Source organism: Cygnus olor, chromosome 3, assembly GCF_009769625.2.
Source record: "Cygnus olor isolate bCygOlo1 chromosome 3, bCygOlo1.pri.v2, whole genome shotgun sequence".
Lineage (NCBI taxonomy): Eukaryota > Metazoa > Chordata > Aves > Anseriformes > Anatidae > Cygnus > Cygnus olor.
The window spans coordinates 91,317,124-91,337,847 of record NC_049171.1 but is presented as its reverse complement, the minus strand read 5'-3'; the positions used below and the strand labels follow the sequence as shown (position 1 = coordinate 91,337,847).

The 20,724-nt window shown below is 41.9% G+C and overlaps 1 long non-coding RNA gene across 1 annotated transcript; it reads left to right on the top strand.

Annotated features, from left to right (window-relative positions):
* The first annotated feature begins 5,933 nt into the window (after nucleotides 1-5,933).
* On the top strand, nucleotides 5,934-10,860 carry LOC121068185. The gene is made up of 3 exons (XR_005818683.1): nucleotides 5,934-5,980; nucleotides 9,309-9,536; nucleotides 10,123-10,860. It is a non-coding gene; the product is annotated as an uncharacterized LOC121068185 (long non-coding RNA).
* Nucleotides 10,861-20,724: the final 9,864 nt, after the last annotated feature.

The following is a 20,724-nucleotide window of genomic DNA, read 5'->3' as shown; positions in this document are numbered from 1 at the left end:
GTCTTGCAAAAATGTCATCAAATAATTTTGAATAATAAAGTCATCTGAAGCAATCACAATCTGCTAGTGGCTGTCTCTACTAGCACAGAGAGAAGACCATCAGGCACTTTTTACTATCAATTATTCAGCTAGCTTTACTGAGGAATGATCTTCTCAGAAACTTGAGCTTAGCACATCGAGTCTTAATTTTACAATTTGATTTCTTCCCATGTACTTCCATTCACTGGGCTTTTTTCTCTACCCTCAGATCCTTAACCACAGAATTTGGTTAAAAATGTCTACTTTAAAGTAATTAGCAGCACTTGTATGGGAACTTAAAGTCTGAAGAACAGTGTCTTCAGCAGATATGTGCATTTATTTTGGGTGAGAGTCCTAGCTCTGATATCCCTGATTGGACTGGGGCTATTAGATATACACTGGAAAAATAAGCAGGCTGGCATATATGCTTTGCTGTTTCCAGTCCAAAGCCTGCAAACAGCTCAAACATCTGCAGAAGAAACCTAAGGAAAGCAGGGAATGGCATTCAGATCTTTTGCAGTTCACACTGCTGCATTAGTTACAGGATGACATATCTTCCTTAGAAACTGAAAATAAAACAGAAGCACTTCCTGATCCTCTCCCACTCTTCTTCTCCAAGTAACATATGGATCATGACACTGTCCTTGCAGAGAACTGTTAGCTACAACACTGTGACCTAACACGACTTCATCTTACAGAACATTCCCCCCCCCGCCCAGGTCCTCCTCCCTCAAAGTACTGGCAGAATTAAAGGAAAAAATTATATATGAAGAGAGAGAACAACAAAGATGTTGTAGTACAGAACAAAAGGGAAATTCTCAGCTGGGATTTGCAAGGAGAAGGGGAAGTTAAGAGAAATTGCAAGGCTGTTCTCTCACTGACTTCCCAGAGAGGTACAAACAGTGCTCAGAGGCACAGGGAGTCAAGGCCGGAGGGAAGCAATCTCTGAACACAAAGCTGTAGGCACTGGGGGTGGGTTGAGTTTGTTCAGTTTTGGGCCCCTCACTACAAGAAGGACATTGAGGTGCTCAAGAGAGTCCAGAGAAGGGCGACAAAGCTGGTGAGGGGTCTGGAGAACAAGTCTTACGAGGAGCAGCTGAGGGAGCTGGGATTGTTCAGCTTGGAGAAGAGGAGGCTCAGGGGCAACCTTATCGCTCTCTATAGGTATCTTAAAGGAGGCTGTAGCGAGGTAGGGGTTGGTCTATTCTCCCACGTGCCTGGTGACAGGATGAGGGGGAATGGGCTAAAGTTGTGCCAGGGGAGGTTTAGGTTGGATATTAGGAAGAACTTTACTGAAAGGGTTGTTAGGCATTGGAATAGGCTCCCCAGGGAAGTGGTTCAGTCACCATCCCTGGAGGTCTTTAAGAGACGTTTAGATCTTGAACTTAGTGATATGATTTAGTGGAGGACTTGTTAGTGTTAGGTCAGAGGTTGGACTAGGTGATCTTGGAGATCTCTTCCAACCTAGACGATTCTGTGATTCTGTGATTCTGAGTCTTGTTACCTGCACCATATTATACCTGTCCCTCAATGAGTACCATGAGGCAGGGTGCTCCCAGCAAACAACTACTGCTGCTCCAAAGGTTTCCAGTACACTGCAGTGTTTCCTTCTTCCCCTCTGGAGCCACAGGCTGCCCAGGACACTCAGCATGAGTGTGCCAGGGCAGAGAAGGTGCACGTCTGCATCTGCTTCCCTGCTCATTAGGGCCAGCCTGACTGTCTGCAGTGAGTGCCAGCTTCGTCTGAACTGCAGCGTGCACTTGTGTTATCATTTCATTTTGGAGCCTGAGAGCTCTTCAGAGGCTGAGTGGTGAGGGCAATAAGAGGTGCACGCTGAAACAAGAACTGGGCAGGGGCAATCATCTTTATCTTGTGGTTTGATGTTTTTGTCATCCGGATGAGTCTTTGCTGCTTGTTAGTTCCCAAGACTAAGTTGATAACGTAGGTATTAATTATTGTACAAAATGTGCCGCTGACTAACTGAATGCTCCACTGTAGGCACTGTGGTGATGCGGCTGATTTAATGCATGGCTGCTGACTGGTGCTCCTGGGGGGAATGTGCTTCTGCTTCATTTCCAGTCCACAGCGGGCTGTTACAGGTAGCTGTCTGTGTCAGAGCCGCTTCCAACCCAGCATTTGTGGCAATCCACGGGTTGTCTTCTCACAGCTGAAGATGTTGATGGGAGGGCAATTGTGGCGGTGCCTAAATAAAGCCATCAGGTGGGAAAGAGATTGTCACGGGTGAGTTTTCTGTGCACTTACAAGGATGTGAAAGTGCTGTGGTGAAGTGGGACTGTTTTCAGAGATGAACTAAAACTCAGTGCATCTGTGCTGGATATGATTTTACTACTAATCCAAACCATGGCAGCTGCTAACCCAGTGTATCTAGCAGAGCTGTGGCAGGGATGGGGGACTCCCGTATGCTGTTTGAGGTGCAATCTTGGGAGTCCTTGCTGGCAAAGCTGTCAAAGAGTGTGCAGTCAGAAGCCCCACAAACTTCATAAAGTCAACAGCTGAAAAAAAAGAAAGAAAGAAAGAAAAGGTAACACTCACACGGGTCTCCCTGCAACTATCCTGCTCCCCTGGGATGTGCAGTGCTCTGTTGAGCTACTGCCAGCTGTCACTGTGACCAGCTAAGGCAGCACATCCGTGGATGCCGTAAGTCAGCAGAAATGGATGCCTGTACTCACAACACCAGAAATGACTTGCTGTTTTCTGAGCTAAGAGAGCACTGCACGACTAAGTCGCAGGCCCTCGTGTCTGCTGGGGCCAGCTGTGTCCCAGAGGGGATGTCCCCATTAGAAATTTTCTGCTAGTTGCCCTGCATACATATGGTATGGGAAAATCCCCTCCATAAACAAGTTTAGCCATGACATTAGGAAGGATGGACAAGGAAAAGTTGCTGTGCTACCAGTGGTGTTCCCTGACTGGCACAGGGCACAAGTAGAATTACCCTTATATCCTGGCTGATCTCCACAAAGTCCTTGTGCTGTTATGGTTGTTGCAGCTGCACCACAGTATTTTGCAGCACCTTTCAGCAGAGGATTATTCTGGGCCTGGCAGAGTTCTCCTAAGGCTTTCCTCTCCTCTCCTTTTCCTAAGCTCTCGGTTGGGACCTGAGTTTACCACAGAAGGCTTGCAATCCGCAGCTGACACAATAACTTTTGCATTGTCTGCAAATACCCATCTCCTTCATATCCCTCCAGCCAGTCAATTGCCTGCTGTGTGTGCTTTACGGATATTTCTGTTTTCCTCTTGCTCTGCTTAGCAAACATGTTTGTCCTGGCCCACGCGAACAATAGCTGTGCTGAATAGCTGTAATGAAAGACATGGAGAGAAAGGACTTTTTTTTTTTTTTCCCCTGGGAAACCTGTGGCTTAACCACTTGTTGTTGGCATTTCCAGGTCATTATTGGTGGCTATGAAAGTGCACTTTGCAAGAAAATGCAAAGGGCTGCTTGCATCATACCCTCTGCGGATCTTCCCCAGGCAGCACAAGCCAGGCTGGCTGGGGATGCTCAGGAGCAGGGTGCACTTCATCCATCTTCTGCAGAATGTCAGACAGAGCACAACTGCGTAGCAAGGCTGCCTCTGCCTGGCGGAAGGCTGGGTATCCTGCTAGGCAGGACACCTACACCTGACTGTACTCCCCACAGCCAGCCATGTGCTTTCAAGGCACAGCAAAGCGTGTGCTCTTGGGCAGGACTGTCTGCCACATTTTCTTCCTGAGCTTCTTGGCTTTTCCCTCATCCCCCAAGCAACTCGCAGAAGTGCAAAGAGGAAAAGAGAACCATGCACAATTATTTGAGTTGAAGGAAGTTGATGTGTAAGGGACGGTTGAGAATACAGCAGAGGTGGATATGATCAGGAAGACACACTGGTAGAAGAAAATAGGGGTGTGTCGTGTAAGGGGGCGTGGAGACAAAAAGAGGTTGGGTAGGAGGTGGGGTTGCATAAGAAGGGCAAGTGTTGGAGTTTCTTGGGGAGTTGGGATGAGAGTAGCCATGGAAAACTGGGAGGTAATAGGTAGGGGTTGTTTGTGTGTGTATGTCCTACCTGGAATAACAGAATGTGACTTGAAGCATGTTGGAATCATCTCTACCTTTTATGGGTAAAGAGAGGCCCAGGAAAATTAATAATAATAGTAATAACAACAACAGATACAAAAAGAAACTGCTAGGTTGTGCTTGTGGGTGTGACAGATCCTGATGAAAACATGGGCTGAATAATGGCATTAATCAGCCTGTGCTGAAACCACTGGCTGCAGATGTCTTTGCATGTTGAGCTGCAAGGGCTGCTGTTTGGCTGCATGCTGCTGGCTCAGCAGAGGACAGTGCTACCCGTTCCTGCCAGCCTTGCTCCCAGAAACAAACTGGCAGGGCACAGAGGGATCTCCCTTCCAGCAGCGGTGTCAGCCCGTGCTAGCACTCAGCTGGCAGAAGGTAGGGAAAGCAGCTGCCCTCTGCAAAGGGCTCATGGTGTTTGTGCTTGAGGGCCTCTCATCTGCTAATCTCACAAGAAGATGTGCTGCTTTCTTTGGCTTCCCTCAGCTTCCGTCGTTCTTGGAGGCTATTATAAAAACATTTTTTTTTTAAAAAGGGAATTTTTAAAGAGAGGAAAGGCAATATCGTTGGCGCATAGGAACCCTGCGTTTTGGACATGACTGTCTGCATTTGGTGCCTGCATTTTTATTCATGCTTAACTGGGAAATTAACCAGGGATTTAAGATGTCTTCTGGCACCGTTCAGTTTATCTAAGTGTGAGGATACAAATGAGTTATATATGCTTGGGAAACAAGCGCCCATAAGGATTCACCCTGTAACTGTGGAGGCAATCAAGTAGATAAATGGATAAATTTCCTTGAATGGCCACACTAAAACGTCTTCCCTGACCCCCTCATTAGGAACTAATCTTCTTTAGCAGGACTGGAATGTGCCTAGAAGAGACATTATTCTTTCTCTCCTTTCTTTGCACCCTTCACCTTTTCTACCTTTGCTGCTTCTGACCTTGCCTGCTGTGGGTCATTTTTACTGCTTCTATTGCCCTGTCTTGACCGCATTTTTAGGCTCTGCTGGTCACTTTCTCTCACAGTCTTGCCAGCAATTCTTCATTTAGTATGCAAGCACTTATACTCCCCTCACAAGGAGATGAAACATCTCCTAAATGCTGAATTCTATTACAACACCCAGATTATTAGGATATAAATATCTTCTTGGTACAAAGGGAGAAGAAAACCACAGAGGGGCAAAGTTGCATGTCAGCACCTTAGAAAACTCACTCACACCTGTGCTATTCCAGCATGCAGTAGGGAAAGGAGACAACAAAGGAAGGTTTACGGTGCCTAAAACAGTGCTAGGAGTCAGTTCTGCTAACTGAAGTGATCAGGGTTGTAGGGGCCCCCTTAGGTGGGGGCTGGCTGCATGAGGGAGATGGATGGGCTGAGGTCCCAGTGACACCTCAGCTTTCCAGAGAGAGCTTTATTTTGAGTTAAGTCAATCTTCCCTGCTCCCAAGCCTTTGAAAACTGTTTGATGAGACACTGTTCTGCCCATTCACCCATGAAAGAAAAAGGGAAGACAGGTGCTTAGTGAGTGTTAATAAATAGTACTTTATTTCCATGGTAACATTTATGCCATTAGGCAAAGACATTTCAACAAAGATGCCCTTTCTGAAACAGAAAAGTACAGCAAAAATTCATTTCACCTAACTATAAGCACATCCTTTGGGAGTTTTCTTGCCCCTAAACTCCCTCAAGAGTAGAAATGAGATAGAGGTACCTCCAGAGATGATTAAATCCAGCTACTCTCTCTCTCCATCACTCCATCCATCAGCTTCAATGGGTCCCTGCTGAGTAGATTGTCTCCACCTGGCATTTATCACCCATGCTCTTTAGAGTGGTGATGTATCTTTGCAGTGCTATGTTGGTTGCTGCCATGGATATGATGCTCTTGCCTCTGAAGGAAGGTGAAGATCCTAACAGTTCATTATATAATCCTATAATCATGTGTATAATCATATATAACCAATAATCATGCACCCATGGACATGGTCAGTGTTTAAGAAAGGTTAATGCCTTCATTATGCTTTGAGTATGTACTTGCTGATGAGTGTGTGATACTTAAAGACGTCTGTTGAGCTGGCATAATGAGGAGGTACCAATGTAAGTACCAGTAAACAGAGAAAATAAGTAGTTCTCTGGAACCATTCTTTTACCCTGTAGTTATTTTCTTGGATGAAGGAACTATATGCTGTCCTTCAAGATGGAGTGGGTCTTAGGGACTTGCTATGACCCTCCATGAGTTTTCAGATAAGCCTTATGTTTTTCTCTTGGAAAGGCTTTTGGAAATGTTATCGTATTCATTTTATTTTAGCAACTACACTTTAAGAGAACAGAAAACTGTTTGAATTGATGGCTCTGGCTTCCCAGAGGTACTGTGCTGTCATGTCTGATACCCCTCTGAGACTTCAGGTGACTTAAATGTGTCACAGGACCCTGCCACTATTTTCAGAGGCTTGTCACTTCAGTGTGGGATAGAAGTGGAGATAAAAATGTTTGAGAAGAATATACACTGCAGTCTCTTACTGTCTGCATTTCTAGGTTTTAATTCTTTAACTGTATGTAAACTCTTCTTCAAAGCTTGGGTACTAGTAGTACAGAACAGGATCCCTCCAAGTGATTTTATACAGGTGCATCTGGCCATGTCATTGAAGACTCACTCTGTTAAAGGTTCTTTGAGGATCAACAAGGTTTCTATATTGGAGAATGCACTGATGTGGCTCTTCTGTCAAACGTCAGATTTTTGATTCCCAGTCCTTTTCATATTCTCCAACCTGTACTCCTGATGTGGTTTCCCAAGTACCTTCAATCTTAGGGTCTAAATAATAAACCACAAATGGTTTATTTATCTAGTTAATTAATCAAATGGGAGATAAAGAAGGAAATGGGGTTCAGAGTCCAGCCAGCTTCCTCTCCTCCTTGCTTCTTCATCCCTCAGAGCCTGAACTTCTCTGCCTTCTGTATGCCCATGTGCCTGTGAAATCAGAGTCCGCACTTACCTGTGCACTTAATAGATGCTCTCCCATATTGCACCAACAGTTTGCAAAGGATCTGATAACCAGTTAGGAAGATACATGGGCCAGATATACATCTCATTAGTGGGAGTGGAAAAAAAGGAAGTAACTCATTTTGCTACTTTCTTACTTGTGAGCTCAAAATCTTCCCTTCCTTTCTTTTCTTCTTCTTCTCTCCTCTCCCTTTTCCTTGCTGTCTCTAGACTGTGTGACTCTACAGCAGAATAGTTCAACTCCCTTTTACAAGTAATGCATTCAGATTACAATTTTCCTAGAGAAGAAAGATGAAAATATATGGTGTGTCAAATCATATATTTTATCTGTCATCTAAACTGTACAATTTTGTAATATCCTTTTATATTTTATATTATCATGCATTTTAGATACAGTGCTGCATATTTCAGACACCTGCTGTCTGTGACGTATTATACTAGATTGACTCATGCTACAACAACTTCTCAGTTATTTTTATCATCTTGTAAAAGGATAAGAGCTACATCCCTTTGCTATTGCTTTCTTTGCCTTGCACTACCTAGTAGAAGCCATGGAAATAGACAAATGGTCTTTTCCATAACCACATGGATAGAAAGAAAAACAGGAAGTGATCTGAATCTGAAAGTGTCTGTGCTTCTGAAATAGTGTTGTATTTAGTTTCTAATTTTCCAGGTATCCCAGAACAGCCTCCCTGCAGCTGTAGTACATTCTGTGCACAATAAAAGAGTTATACACTCTTGGTCTGACTCAGCACTATTTGCTGGAAGCTTAATTTTGCCCGTGAGTCCTCTCATTCCTCTGTGGGAGTGTATGTGTGACACAGGGAGAGATGGCACCATATGAAGAAACTCCAGGGCTTGTGCTGAATGCTGGACTCTTAGTCCACATGAAGCTAGGGCGGTGTGATTTATGCAGTGGATTTATATACGTGGATTGCACTGAATTCAGGTTCATATTGAGCTATTGATGGTGGAAGCCATTAATCACGTACCAAAACTGATAGGCAGTGTTTTAAGACCACTCTGTACACTTGAAAGTGGTTTGGCAGAGTAGAAGGCAAAGGGAAGCAGGTGTGAAAGAAGGTTGCCAAGGAAATGGCATGAAGCTGCAACAGGAGAGGTTCAGGCTGAATATCAGGAAAAGGTTCTTCACCGAGGTGGTGGTTGGGTACTGGAACAGGCTCCCTAGGGCAGTGGTCATGTCACTGAGCCTGCCGGAATTCAAGGAGTATTTGAACAACATTCTTAGGGTCTGATTTTCAGGTGCTCCTGTGTGGAGCCAGGAATTGGACTCTATATTCCTTGTGGGTTCCCTCCAACTTGTGATATGCTATGATTCTATGACCTGCCTGGTGGAAGTCTTAAAAGGAGCTGGGTAAGTTGAAAAGTCTACTGAAGTTTCATTTCTGTTGGACTGTAGGTAGGGCATAACTCCGGCACTGGGAGACACCCGAGACACATGAGATGGAAAGTTCTTTGTCTGTAGCTCTGTTTATAACCAGACAAATGACAAGGCTGGTCTGGCCTTTTGTGTATTCATCAAGTCTCCTGCTATGTTGAAATATTCATGTCTTATAAGATTAATTGCCACAGGGAGATGTAAACTGCTCCAGACACAATAAACAGCATTTTGGCCCTTTCTCTAAGCTCACCTGAAATGTTTCTGGTTTCTTTGATTTTTGAGCAAGTTTCTTCTTCATTTCATCCAATTTGAAAAGCCAAGAAGAAAATCCAAAGTTAAGTATTTCTGATACTTACTTCAAGAAGTACTCAAAATCTGTTGAAAGAACAAACTGCTGCAACATTGCTGGCTAGTCTCCCATCTCAAGAAACACGAAACAACACTATGTCTTTGGGATACTTACTGAAGTACAATTATACTGCTTTCATACTTGTCCATCTCTGATTTAAACCCATAAAAAGTAAAGATGGTTCAGGCTTCTTGTTTATAAAGACCACATAACACTGCTGGATAGGCTTTAGCCATAGAGATAACACAAAGCTGTAATTTCCATTTTGTACTCTTCAGACAAAAGGGATGGTGGATGGGGATGAGTGGATTCAGGGGACTAGAGCAACACAGCCCTGGAGATTAGACATCAGGGATGCTGACAGAGCAAGCACAGCTCAAGGGATAACAGGATAAGTAGCTTCTGCCAATTTGTTTCAGACAAATTGTCGCCCTGCTACGAGATGCTTTGTAGTCGAGTAAACAACTCTTCTCCTAGGAAAGACCAAACAAACCACCTGACAGCTTCATGTGAATGCTTGGCAGATGTTAACAACCTTCAATAACCATTCAGCTTATCTGGACTATTACAAAATGGTGTCCATCTTCATCATTCTGTTGGTCATCTGGTGCTCCAGAGCTGGTGCTGGACCCCATCCTCTCCTGCCCAAAAACAAGAACTTTTTCCTTCCATCTTGCTGACAGCTGCATTGCTTCTTAGCAATCTGTAAGTTCCTACTTAGACTATTATTCACTCAATTGAGAAATGAAAATTCAAATTGGAAGTGTTTAGTTGATTTCTAAATGTGTGCCCTGGAGGAGGTTCTCCATTTAGTGGAATCTGCCAGAAAGTAAAATAACTCAGACTCCTATATAGTCTTGTGGGCAGGTGGGCTTTAGACAGCATGAAGATTAAACTGCAAAACCTAATGTAATGATGCATTTTTATTGCATCCAAAGTAATTTTTTCAACCAGCTCCAGGATTTTACTTTCAAAGAAAATATAGCTTAGTTTAAAATTAAAATAGATTAAGTGCATCTGGGGAATATGTACCAGTGCACATCTACTCTTCTAAAGTAAATTATTTCATGCTGTTTATGCTGGCTAAATAAAAGTGCATGTAAATATCTCCATTGATACACATATGTTGGTTTTATATTGCACAAAGGAAGAAAAAAAAGGGCTTGAGGAGGCAAATTCCTGAAACAAAAATCAAGCTAATGGCTTCCGAGTAAGATGTTAGTAGCACTAGCAAAGAGTTAGAATAGCAAAACCTCTCTATCTTACTGTTTATTCTTTTTTTTTTTTTCAGATCCTCTTCTTGTAACATCGGATGCTAAGTTTTACTGACTATCTTGCCTGAAAAGGCATGTCTTGGGATCAGCATTACCTTGATAGACTTTATAGCTGAAATTTGTAAAACTTGAAAATGAGCACGTCATTATAATCACTTCATCCTAGGATCAGTGGCATTTTAAGGTGTAATGAAATAGCATTCGTGTTATTCATCTAGTGGACTCTGAGGCAGTGATGCCAAATGGAGACAGAAGTGGTGGGGAAAAGTCTCTTATGCACTGCTGAGTGATGCCAACACGTGGGGCGGCTTGTGTTCAACTCTTGTGTTAGTGCTGCACCACGAGTCCATGCTCCCCAGCCTACTGTGCCTGGCAGCTGAGCGCAGTGACACTGGGTGGCGATGAACAAGGTGTGGGGAAATGGCACTCTGCGGGGACAGCTGAGGTGTGCAGGGCAGGGTGATGAGTCTCTGGCTGTTTGCAGGGTCCTCGCTCTGATTTTCCCTCAGTGGTCTTTTCCAATATAGCTCTGTTTTGGGGTACATGCTGATTGGATGGCTTTGTGGTGGTGTTCTTTACAAGTCCCTTTTGAAACTTATTAAATGAGTAGTCACAGGAAATTAGCTTAGTTTTATGTTCCAACATGAGCTGAGACAAGGTATTAATTTGACAGCTGGGCTCTGCCTCTATTGATTTTATATTCCAAGTGCAGCTCTTTGGGGCAAGATATAGTTCACAGAAGCTGGAATTCATTTTACAGGCGAAACTACTCTCAGCCCTGACTGTGATGTAACAGTGGATACCCTTGCCCTCCTGATTACAATGCAGACCTTGGAAGCAAACAGCCCTGAATTCTGGGTGTAGATCCATATAGCTTTTTGTATCTGGATCTTTGGGCTGCTGAGCTGGGATTTAAGACATCTTTTTGCTTATACAGGCTCTAACTAGAAAAAAAGAAAATTATGGTGTTTTCAAATGATGGTGGTCATGTACTAATTTCTGCTCTATAGTTCTGAGAAAATTTCAGTAGTCCTCTCCCACCTAGGTAACAAAAAATTAAGCATTTAGACTACTTAGGCGTTCTGTATGGTCTGAGGGGGAAGACACATACTTGTCAGAAGCAGTGCAACATATTTAACTCTAATATTATGATAAAAGAAAATGAAAGCATTAGCCTTTTGGTGTGGCTATACCAGTGGTAGAGGTGATTAGTATGCAGACCATGGACAGCTGAGGTGAGAAGAATTGGCCCAAAACCAAAAATGTCCATCTTCTTGGGGCAGGGAATGCTTTGCTATGCTTGGTGTTCTGCTCAACATTATCCCTAATTTCCGGTTCAGGCTGAGTATAAGATGGGCCAGAGGCAGACAAAACACAAATATTCTCTCAGTACAGATCCCATTATTGCTCAAACTCACCTTTGGATGCCAGATCCCAGCCCCACCCAAACAGCACCTCCAGGCTCTCTCATTCACTCAACCCTGACTCTAATTGTTGGCTTAGACTGAAACTTAGATGCCTCACCACAAAGATTTTCCTGACACAGATCACTCTGCTGCTCCAAATTTCCTGTGTTTACTTGATGCCAACTCCACTCCAATGCACCTCTACGCTTACTTTTTCACTCAACCCTAACCCTAATTTCTGTCTGTCACTGGGACTGGGACATCCCCATCTCAGGCCCATATGACAAAGTTTCTTTCACCACAGGTTTCTTTGTTTTTGTAGCTTTTCTTTGTTTGCCCACTCATTTTAATTGATTAAACATTAAACAATTTTGACCTTCTGTGTTTAAAATGGTAGCTATCCTCTTGGGCTTTTTTTCCTGTCCATTGTTTTTGTGAGACAAAACTCTTCTGAAATCCAGCTGGTTGCACTGACGCAAGATGCCCACTCCACTAACACCAAGTGGAACACACTATTGTTGTGTGTAGAGGAGGACTGAATATGAATCAGAAAATTTCACTTGGTTTTGTTGTATGGTACAGAGCAATATCTGTTTGCCTGAGAAACTGGGGAAGAAGGCAGCTGTGTTTGGCCTTTATGCCTTACCCATTTTTCTCAAAAGCAGGGAACTGGCTGTGTGGTCTGCAGGGACTTCACTGAATGAATGCAACCTCCATCTGTTCAGTGATACCAGCTTTCTAAGACTTCTGATGGGGAAGCATAAGAGGAACTGACTCTCAAACAACATTAGGGTCACTCTTTTGAGTAAGCTCCACTCATGTAAGCAAAAGAATTAAAGTTGGTCACTAACTCTCTAAGAAGTGTCCCTTCTTGAATAAAAAAGCAAAAGTTGACCTTAAGACAAATCTAGAGATAAATCATTTCAGCTTTCCCGTAGACTCTGTATTTTACTGGTTCATTATTTCAACATCCCTAGTTTCAGCTTTTGCCATTTGTCAATGCACATGCCCAGCAACAGCACTCAAAATAAATTTACAGCCATCCTTCTTAAATGGGTGTCTGTTACCACAGAAGATAGCTTGAAGGGCCTAGATCCCCTTGGTACTTTGTCCTCATCTGCTCTTGTTACTATAAACATTAAAGGATGTCAGACTAGCATATTTCCCAATTTGCACAAATTCTAGAAAGATTAAAAAAGAGACTGTACTATGGACTTTTTCTACTGCGATTGATGTGGCAATTGCATGCTGTATTAAAAAAAATAAAATCCTGAAGACCTGTACTAACAAAACCTGAACACACTAGTTTGCAAACAGCAATTAAGAAGGAAAAAAAATAGACAGCTAGTGGTTTCCCAGCTGCCAAATGCTATCCAGGGGTTATTGACTATCTGATTAGAATGAAATGGAGCTGAAATGCAATTGATTCAGGAATAAACAATGCATCTACTTAGGGTGATGGCCACAGAAAGCCTAAGTGGTGAATGAGTCCCAAGTCAATTTATCAGGGGTTTCTACAGCAGTTGCTCATATATATTCAGTATTGTCTCTCAGAATACACCTTCTCTCAGCTCTGTACAAAAATGCAGCTTCCTACTCAATCTTTCTGAAATTGAAAAAGGTCCTGTATATATCACAAATAGTCGCTCATCGTATATCTAGCAAGTGCTCTACTTAGAGCAAGGAAAACAGCATTAGCCTTAAAGCTAATTTGCTTACTTTCTCTGTACTTCTTGGACTACTGGCTAAAGCAGTATTTCCTTGCTCTGTGAGTGTTCAGTTTACTTACCCTCCCGTAATCTTCTTTTCTTCTGTATAAACAATCTGAAAGAATAGAGTGAATTTGAGTTCACTTTCTCCTTGCCAGTCATGGTCCCTCCTGTCTGTAAAACATTTTTTTTTTCTTGAATTATCAGCGTAAGAGAGTAGCATTCTCTTCCCTCTGTTCACGAGGAGATTATCTCCTTTCTCTATGGATGTGACTTCACACAGTCTGTAGGAAGGTGGTGTAGGTGTATTATGCTTTGTTTATTTACAACAGATCATATTGCCCTATATTTTCCCTATCTGTTTTAATCAGGAGCAGGTCTCCTTCCTTATACTTTGAAAATTTCAAGCTGCGATTGTACAGTTAAAGACAACAAACATCTCTTGGTAAGGTATTTTTTCGTTTTACATGGCCACTTGTATATTTATTTTTAATTTGATTGATATTCTCATCTGCTGGCCCATAAGCTCCTGGGCTTAGTTTATGCTAATGACTGACAAGTTTTGCAATTCAACAAGAGCTAAGAACATACTGTATTTTGTGAAGAGTTCTGCTAGCAATCTGTATTACTCTCTCCCCAGTCTGTTTTCTTTTGGATATGGAAGAATTGGAAAAATTATGCTTAAAATCTTAGCACATTCCAGTCGTTTAAAAAGGACTCTGTGCTACCCTCGTTGTTAGTTGCTTCTTCTGGAGGGGGGGGGGGGGAGGGGGTTAGGGGGGAAGGGGGATAAAAAAAGTTGCTTTTCACTTTGTATACTTTGACCTGTTGGCTTATGAGTTGAGTGAAATATAGAAATTTTAAAAACAATAACAATATCTAGCTTTGGCCATTAAAAAAAAAAAAAGAAATCAAGAGGTTTTTGATAAGACACCAATTTAAAAAAGTCAATCATAGCAGATGACTAGCTAGGTGATTTTCTAGTGTGGAACAAAGCAAATTTAAAATATTTATAGGTAGCAAAATCATAAACAGAAGTGAGGACTTGGTATTACTACCTTTTATGGTATTAAAGATGTCAAGATAAGTTTCGGCTGATCTGTACAGATAAGTTTAGGGTGATCTGTAGAGTAGTGGATTATTTTAACCTAACACAGGGATGCATAAAAATACTTAACACCTAAAGCCAAAATGAATCAAATAAAACTACAAATATAGCTTTTATTTATTTATTTTTCAGAGACATTCATTAACCTCTGGAAGAATTTATACAATTCTCTGATGTAAGCAGTGTCTCTTGAATTCTTTACATAAAAAGCTTTCTAAAACAGACGTAATTCAAAAAAAAAGTTATAAGTTTGATAAACGAAGCACTTGATGAAATTTTGCAGCTTGCACCCAGACTACGGATTCATAAAGATACCTTTCAGCCTTTAAGTTTGAACTATAAAACTGTAGTCTCAGGGACTGCATGAACTGACCTCATTTAATCCAAAATGTTGTCCCCAGAACCTTCTCATGTCAGAGGTGGTCATAAATTCAGACCTAGTGTTGCATGGAACAGAAAGAATTGTTTACTTCCTTTTTTTTTTTAGGAGTCAGGTGAATAGGAGAAAGATGTGGAATTACAAATCTTCTATAATATTATAGGGTAAAAGGCATAGGACTTAGGGTGCCTCCACCTCATCCTGTAGAGGGATTTTCTGCTGAATGCTGAAGCTGAGCAGATGCACATGGGAGCAGCAAGCTAATCCCCCTGGATATGACAACCGATAACCACCTTAGAGATTTTGAAGTCTGCATCTGTGACTCCTTTCTGAGTCTCTTTGTTGACTTCTGCATTGTGGATTGTGAGAAGTAGTAAGTTTGGAGTCATCTAAGCTCCACAAGCTGTGTGCTGTGAAACCCTAGATATGTCCAAGGCTCATCCCTGGGAGAAGGAGGACCTAGACAGGTTATACATTTGCACACATGAAATATAATCTCAAGATGAAACAGCACAAGTGAGAATAAAATGGGGAGGCCTCATCTGTTACTGGCTAGTCTGTGTATGCCAACATTGTCCCAAAAATTACGGGATCATCCCAGTGAGGTGGGGCCCATTGGTCTTTCTCTTAGATGTATTTTGTTGAGTTTGTTCCAAGAAGAGGAATTACATTATGGAGCATTATTGCTGAGTCAAAGACTAACAATTAATAAACTCTTTGCAGCTGATGCACAGGTACATTAAAGGACTTGTAAGAAGTGGAAGTCATTTAATTGGGGAAACAGGAGTTGTTTAGCTTAAGATGGACTTCATGCATTTTGTGTATTATGAAGACCTCTTATACTTACAGAACACCATAAGACAGTTTCCTTGTAAATGAAAATAAGTTATTTTATTTTTAACAAGAAAAACTTCTGGTACTAGGCAGACTTCTTAAGCATTACTCTTTCTAAATGACTTTACTGGATGCAAAGGAAAGAAAAAAGAGGTTTTCCAAACTGAGGGAAAAAAAAATCACTTTTGAATTCCAACTATTTTAATGTTTCTGTTTTGCTTACTTTTCATCTATGATTAATAATATCAGAAAGGATTTCTATAACATGGTTGCTATGGTAAAAGTAGGCTTGTGTCCTGTCACAGAAACCTTGAACCACAATTAACTGTTTAACGTTTTTGGAGAAAAGGAAGATGTGAATAACACATTAACACCTTCAGAACCAGCAGCCTTTCATACTAATAATGCTGGGCAGAGATTTTTCCCTTTCACTAGGAAGCTTTAGGGCTGTTCTTTAGCACACATCAGGTAGTTAGGGGAATACTAATGGTGCTTTTCAGGCCATCTTGCTGAACTTATAAATTGATGCATTTGAGGGCCAGAACGAGATCTAATATTCTGTCTGGCACGTTTAACATAGGTTATACAGCTGAAATGAAAAAAACAAAACAAAGCAAAACACCACCACCAATAATGTTTGAATGATGGCTTTTCTCGAGAAGTAGATCCATATACATTTTTAAAACTTTGAACATTAGAGAATTCATTGCATCTCTTAAAAAGAAACAAACAAAAATAAAACAGTATTATGCTGTGTATTTACTTTAGCTCTGATGTTAAACAAAGGCAGAATGTTTTTTACTGCTGTTTCTGCTGGTTGTCTAGACTTACACAGCTCTTCCTTAATGTGAATTTTCTCTCTGTCCTGTCTGGTTGCTTTTCTGTATGCAAACCTGCATGGGATAACTGTACAATGAGAGCAGACTGGGACTTTGTTGCAGTGAATGGCTTTCCACTATGCAAAAAGAGATGGTCTCTGCCCTTGGATACTTATACATCAGGGACAGTAATCAATCTTAGCGAACAAAATAAATCACTGGTGTCAGTTGCAGTACCAGGATGCTGACAGCTGATTTTTTTTTGGTTTTAATATACACATTGAATTTATTTAAGGAAATCAGACTAATGATCTAAAGAGAATAATTTATGCCAGATTTTCAGATGGTGTAGATCAGCATAGCACCACTGATTGCAATGAAGTGATGCAAATTTAAGTTAGCTAAAGAATTCACCTCTCTCCTGTTTGGGTAACTAACACTTTTTGAAAAGATAGGATTAAATCCCCCCAAAAGCCCAAAAGTACTTATATAAAACTAGTGTAAATTTGCAGGAGGAGCTGGCTGGGCAGCTGTGAGTGATCTGGAATTTTGACTGGGTTTAATCCTCTGATTAGAAAATAACAGGTTTTCCTAGTTTATACCCAAATTTCTTAGTTTGATGTGTATATCTTTCTTGTCTTACACGTTTCTTCATCTTTAAATAGAACACAGATACTCTTGAATTGCATAAAAATTGCAGTCTCCACTGGTGACATCTTGCTTCATGTTCTATCCTTTGAAATTAAATTAATTGTTTAGTGTTGTAGTCTCGAAAATAGGGCTTTGAATGTATTCTCTGATTATAGATTTTATCTCTCTGTGTTATTCCTCCAGCTTTATTGCTTTTTTGCACAGCTTTATTCTACTCCTATTCATGGAACTTTGCTTCAAGTATGTTGGATGAACTCCACTCCAGATGTTTACGTCTGCATTTGATTAGAAATTAATGCTGGGCAAGTTTTTTCCACTGCTTAACTCTAAACCCTCTTCAACAGCCTGCAACTGAATGATCAGCTGAAATAACCAGTGTTAGGCTGTATTTGCCAAAAAGTGAAGAACTATGACAGGGAGAAAGGGGGAGGGAAGGCATAATACAAATTTTATAAGGAAAGGGGTGAAACAGCAAAGAAGGGCAGCATGAACTATAAATGCAGGTGAACTGTGGTAGGACAGGAATTTTGTTCTCTGAGTACTTTTTCTTCTAAGTGGAGACTTTAAAAGAGCAGTGGCTCCTCTGAGTGAGTCCAGCGTGTTGTGGTCCCTCAGGATCCATTTGCCCACAGGGCTGGGTGGAGAGTTTCATGTGGGGGCGAGCCAAGCTGCAGAAAAAATTGTTTTCTGGCTACTGTTAGCCACTAAGTAGTAAAAAGTAGCCCAGGTAAGGTCACTGTGACTGTTTAGGACATCTGCCTGTAAGAGTGCAGAAAACATGTTGGAAATTCTTAAGATATTTATTTAAAAGTATTCTTTGGCACTTTTTTTTTTTTTTTTTTTTTTAAACTGGGTTTACTGGGATGGGCTGTGCCAAGTGCTGTTTCAACTGTGTGGACGCAGTGCTGCCAGCTTTGGGTCCTTCCATGTGCCACAGTCTTCCAGCCCAGTACCAGGAGGCTCTGTGCCTTTGAACTCCTGTATATTCTTTCATGCCACGCCACCACCTGGACATGCAGAAATACCCTCTGCTTTTCTACTGTAAGAAGTATCCCAATGCTGTCGTCTTCTGATGGGCTGCAACACAGACTTCTCTGTATTTGAAACACTTTGAACTGAAATGAAAGGAAATGAAACATGAGGGCCACACAGCCCTACGTGGGACACGTTGGAGTCCCAAGGTCGAGTGCCATAGGAGCATGAACGCATGCACACAGCTGCTTCATGTTATTTGGCCTCAGGACCAAAAAGCAGAGTCCTTGACTCTGTTTCATCAGCGGTATAGACATAATCACCACCTTAAATCATGGGCCAAACTTTAGAAATAGAAGAGAAAGATTAACTTCCTTTTCGTATGATTGTAGTGTACGAGGACTAGGTTGTACTGATATTTTTATCTGCTGATTACTCCTGCCCATGCAGAAGAAAGGTTAGCCTCTAATTTATTTCAGAAATACCACACTGGTTGCATGACTCCATCAGCTCAGAGACAAATCAAACCCCCATACACACATACTTATGTACATGCAATCCGTATTATGTCCAGATGCATGCAACTCTAGTCCATCGTACCTCTGAGTCTGGGCTGGGCAGTTAGGCAGGAACCTGCCAAAAAGCCTGTAATATTAAGTGTCAGCTGGTGGTATGGCTGCAGGCATCTCTGCCACAGTACTGCTAGAAGATCAAGGCTGACAGCAATGTAGAAAGCACAGATTCAGAGGAGCAATGAAAATAAGACAAACCAGCAAAAAATCATAAGAATTCCTTCACTGCAGGGAGAAAGAGAGGCCTTGATTTCCCTTTGCATTTTCAGCCACCTAAATCAGGGCACCTATCCTTAGTACCCTTGCACAATACCCCTGATTGTGCAAGAGAAAAATATTCTTGGAGGAAAATTATTTTAGGACCAGGATAAAGAAGCCTATGTTGAGGCAATAACAGATGTACCATCACACTTCATACAGCTGACCGTTCACTGAGGTGAGGGACCTGCTAGCTAACACCGGTGAACGAACAGAAGGACCATCTCATTAAGCTTGGACTTGTGGAAGAGTTAAAGGACATCATTAAATCACTAAGGAAAAAAAGAGCTTTAGAACAAAGGCCTTTGAACAGATGGGGATTTCATAGAAGAAGAAAACGGATGACACGAGGAAAATTTGCTTGATACTTTAATACCAATGCAGCATTGCAGGGGAAAACTAAATGAAAGCTTGAGAAATCACTCACCACAAGATGGCAAACAGTCACAGTTTCAAGACTCTCTCAGCTGGGCAAGGCTCCCCTACCATGCACTCTGCTTCCCTTCCCAACTATTTATGGATCTTTCCAGAGGCGATTCCCATAGAACAATTAGGATAGTCAGGCAGTGAGGGGCTGGGGGGCATTGATGCGGCGTGAAGCTCACCGAGCAGCCCAGTACGTGAGGCAACATCAGACAAAGGGCTTAGCCTGAAGGCACCGAAGCCAATGGAGGCCCTACCACTAAATTCAGTGGGTTTTTTTGGTCAGCTCCTCCACACGCAGCACAGCACTTTAAGCAGTCACTGTGCTGCTGGAGGAGTTTCAGCTGTAGTATACATTTGGGCTAAGGGCACCCTTCATTTGGAAGTTGATCATTAGCTTTTCTTACCGGAAAGGTTTCGTTCAGCATGCTGTTTGTGTTACTTTGCAGTGGATGTATGGCTGCAGGCCTCCATCACCCTACCTGAGGAAGCGGAGGTGCTCAGCTACACATTACAGTCCCCTCAGTGTCAGTTGACAAAGGAAAGCTTTCTGCACCTCAGATGGATACATTTCAACCCTGACACACAGAATCTGATGTACAGTTTTGAGGTCTGTGCTTACTTAAAGCAGGGAGCAATAGGTTTGCTGTTGTGTTGAGAAGTGTATGTTAAAATATATGCACAGAAAACAAAATGAACTCTGTGCTCTGTGCCCTGAAATTCATTGTGAAAAGGTTTTAAAAAATTCTGTGACAAATGTAGCCTGACATGAGTTGCATAGGGGAAGGTGTGATTCTCAGGTGATGATTAAATAACTTAAATTCAAGTTCAATTAGAATAAATAAATAAGGCTTCTCCTAACGTGCTATTCCCAGGTATAGAGTACAGCCACAACTTTAGGTCCCTCACAAACTACTTTTTGCCTTAAATGAACTCACCTCCTACCCAGTCCATTTGCCTGGCCATTAGACCAGGCATTAATGACCATCTCCAGATCACACCATGGGATTAGAATGGATCTGCCTTGCTGCCACCATCACCAAATATTTCTTCTGCTCTGGGATTTCTTCTGCTCTGTAGTACTTGACAACTGAGATATTAAGTTTGCTACTCAGCCAAGAAACCACCTCCAGATATGCTGACCAAGCAGCTGTTTAGCCCAGGAGGATGAAGCAGTTTTTATTTTTGTTTTCTCCAGCTTTGAGGTTAACTGTCCAGGGACTGGTTGCAGCCAGCTTATATTCTACTGGTATGGACCATGCTTCAAAACAGGCTTTGGAAGGAATCCAGAAGTCTCTGAACAAAAGGGCAAAGGTAAGAATCTGACAAAATAGAGGTAGGGGGAGAAGGGAAATGAGCCAGCTCAAGGATTCTCCATAGCAATTGCCTCACTGTTGGATTATAAATACAAATCCCTTGAGCATCTTCTCAGGTCAGAAGGGCTTTTTTTTGTTTTTCCTTCCAAATATTGAAAAAGACTATGAAGCAA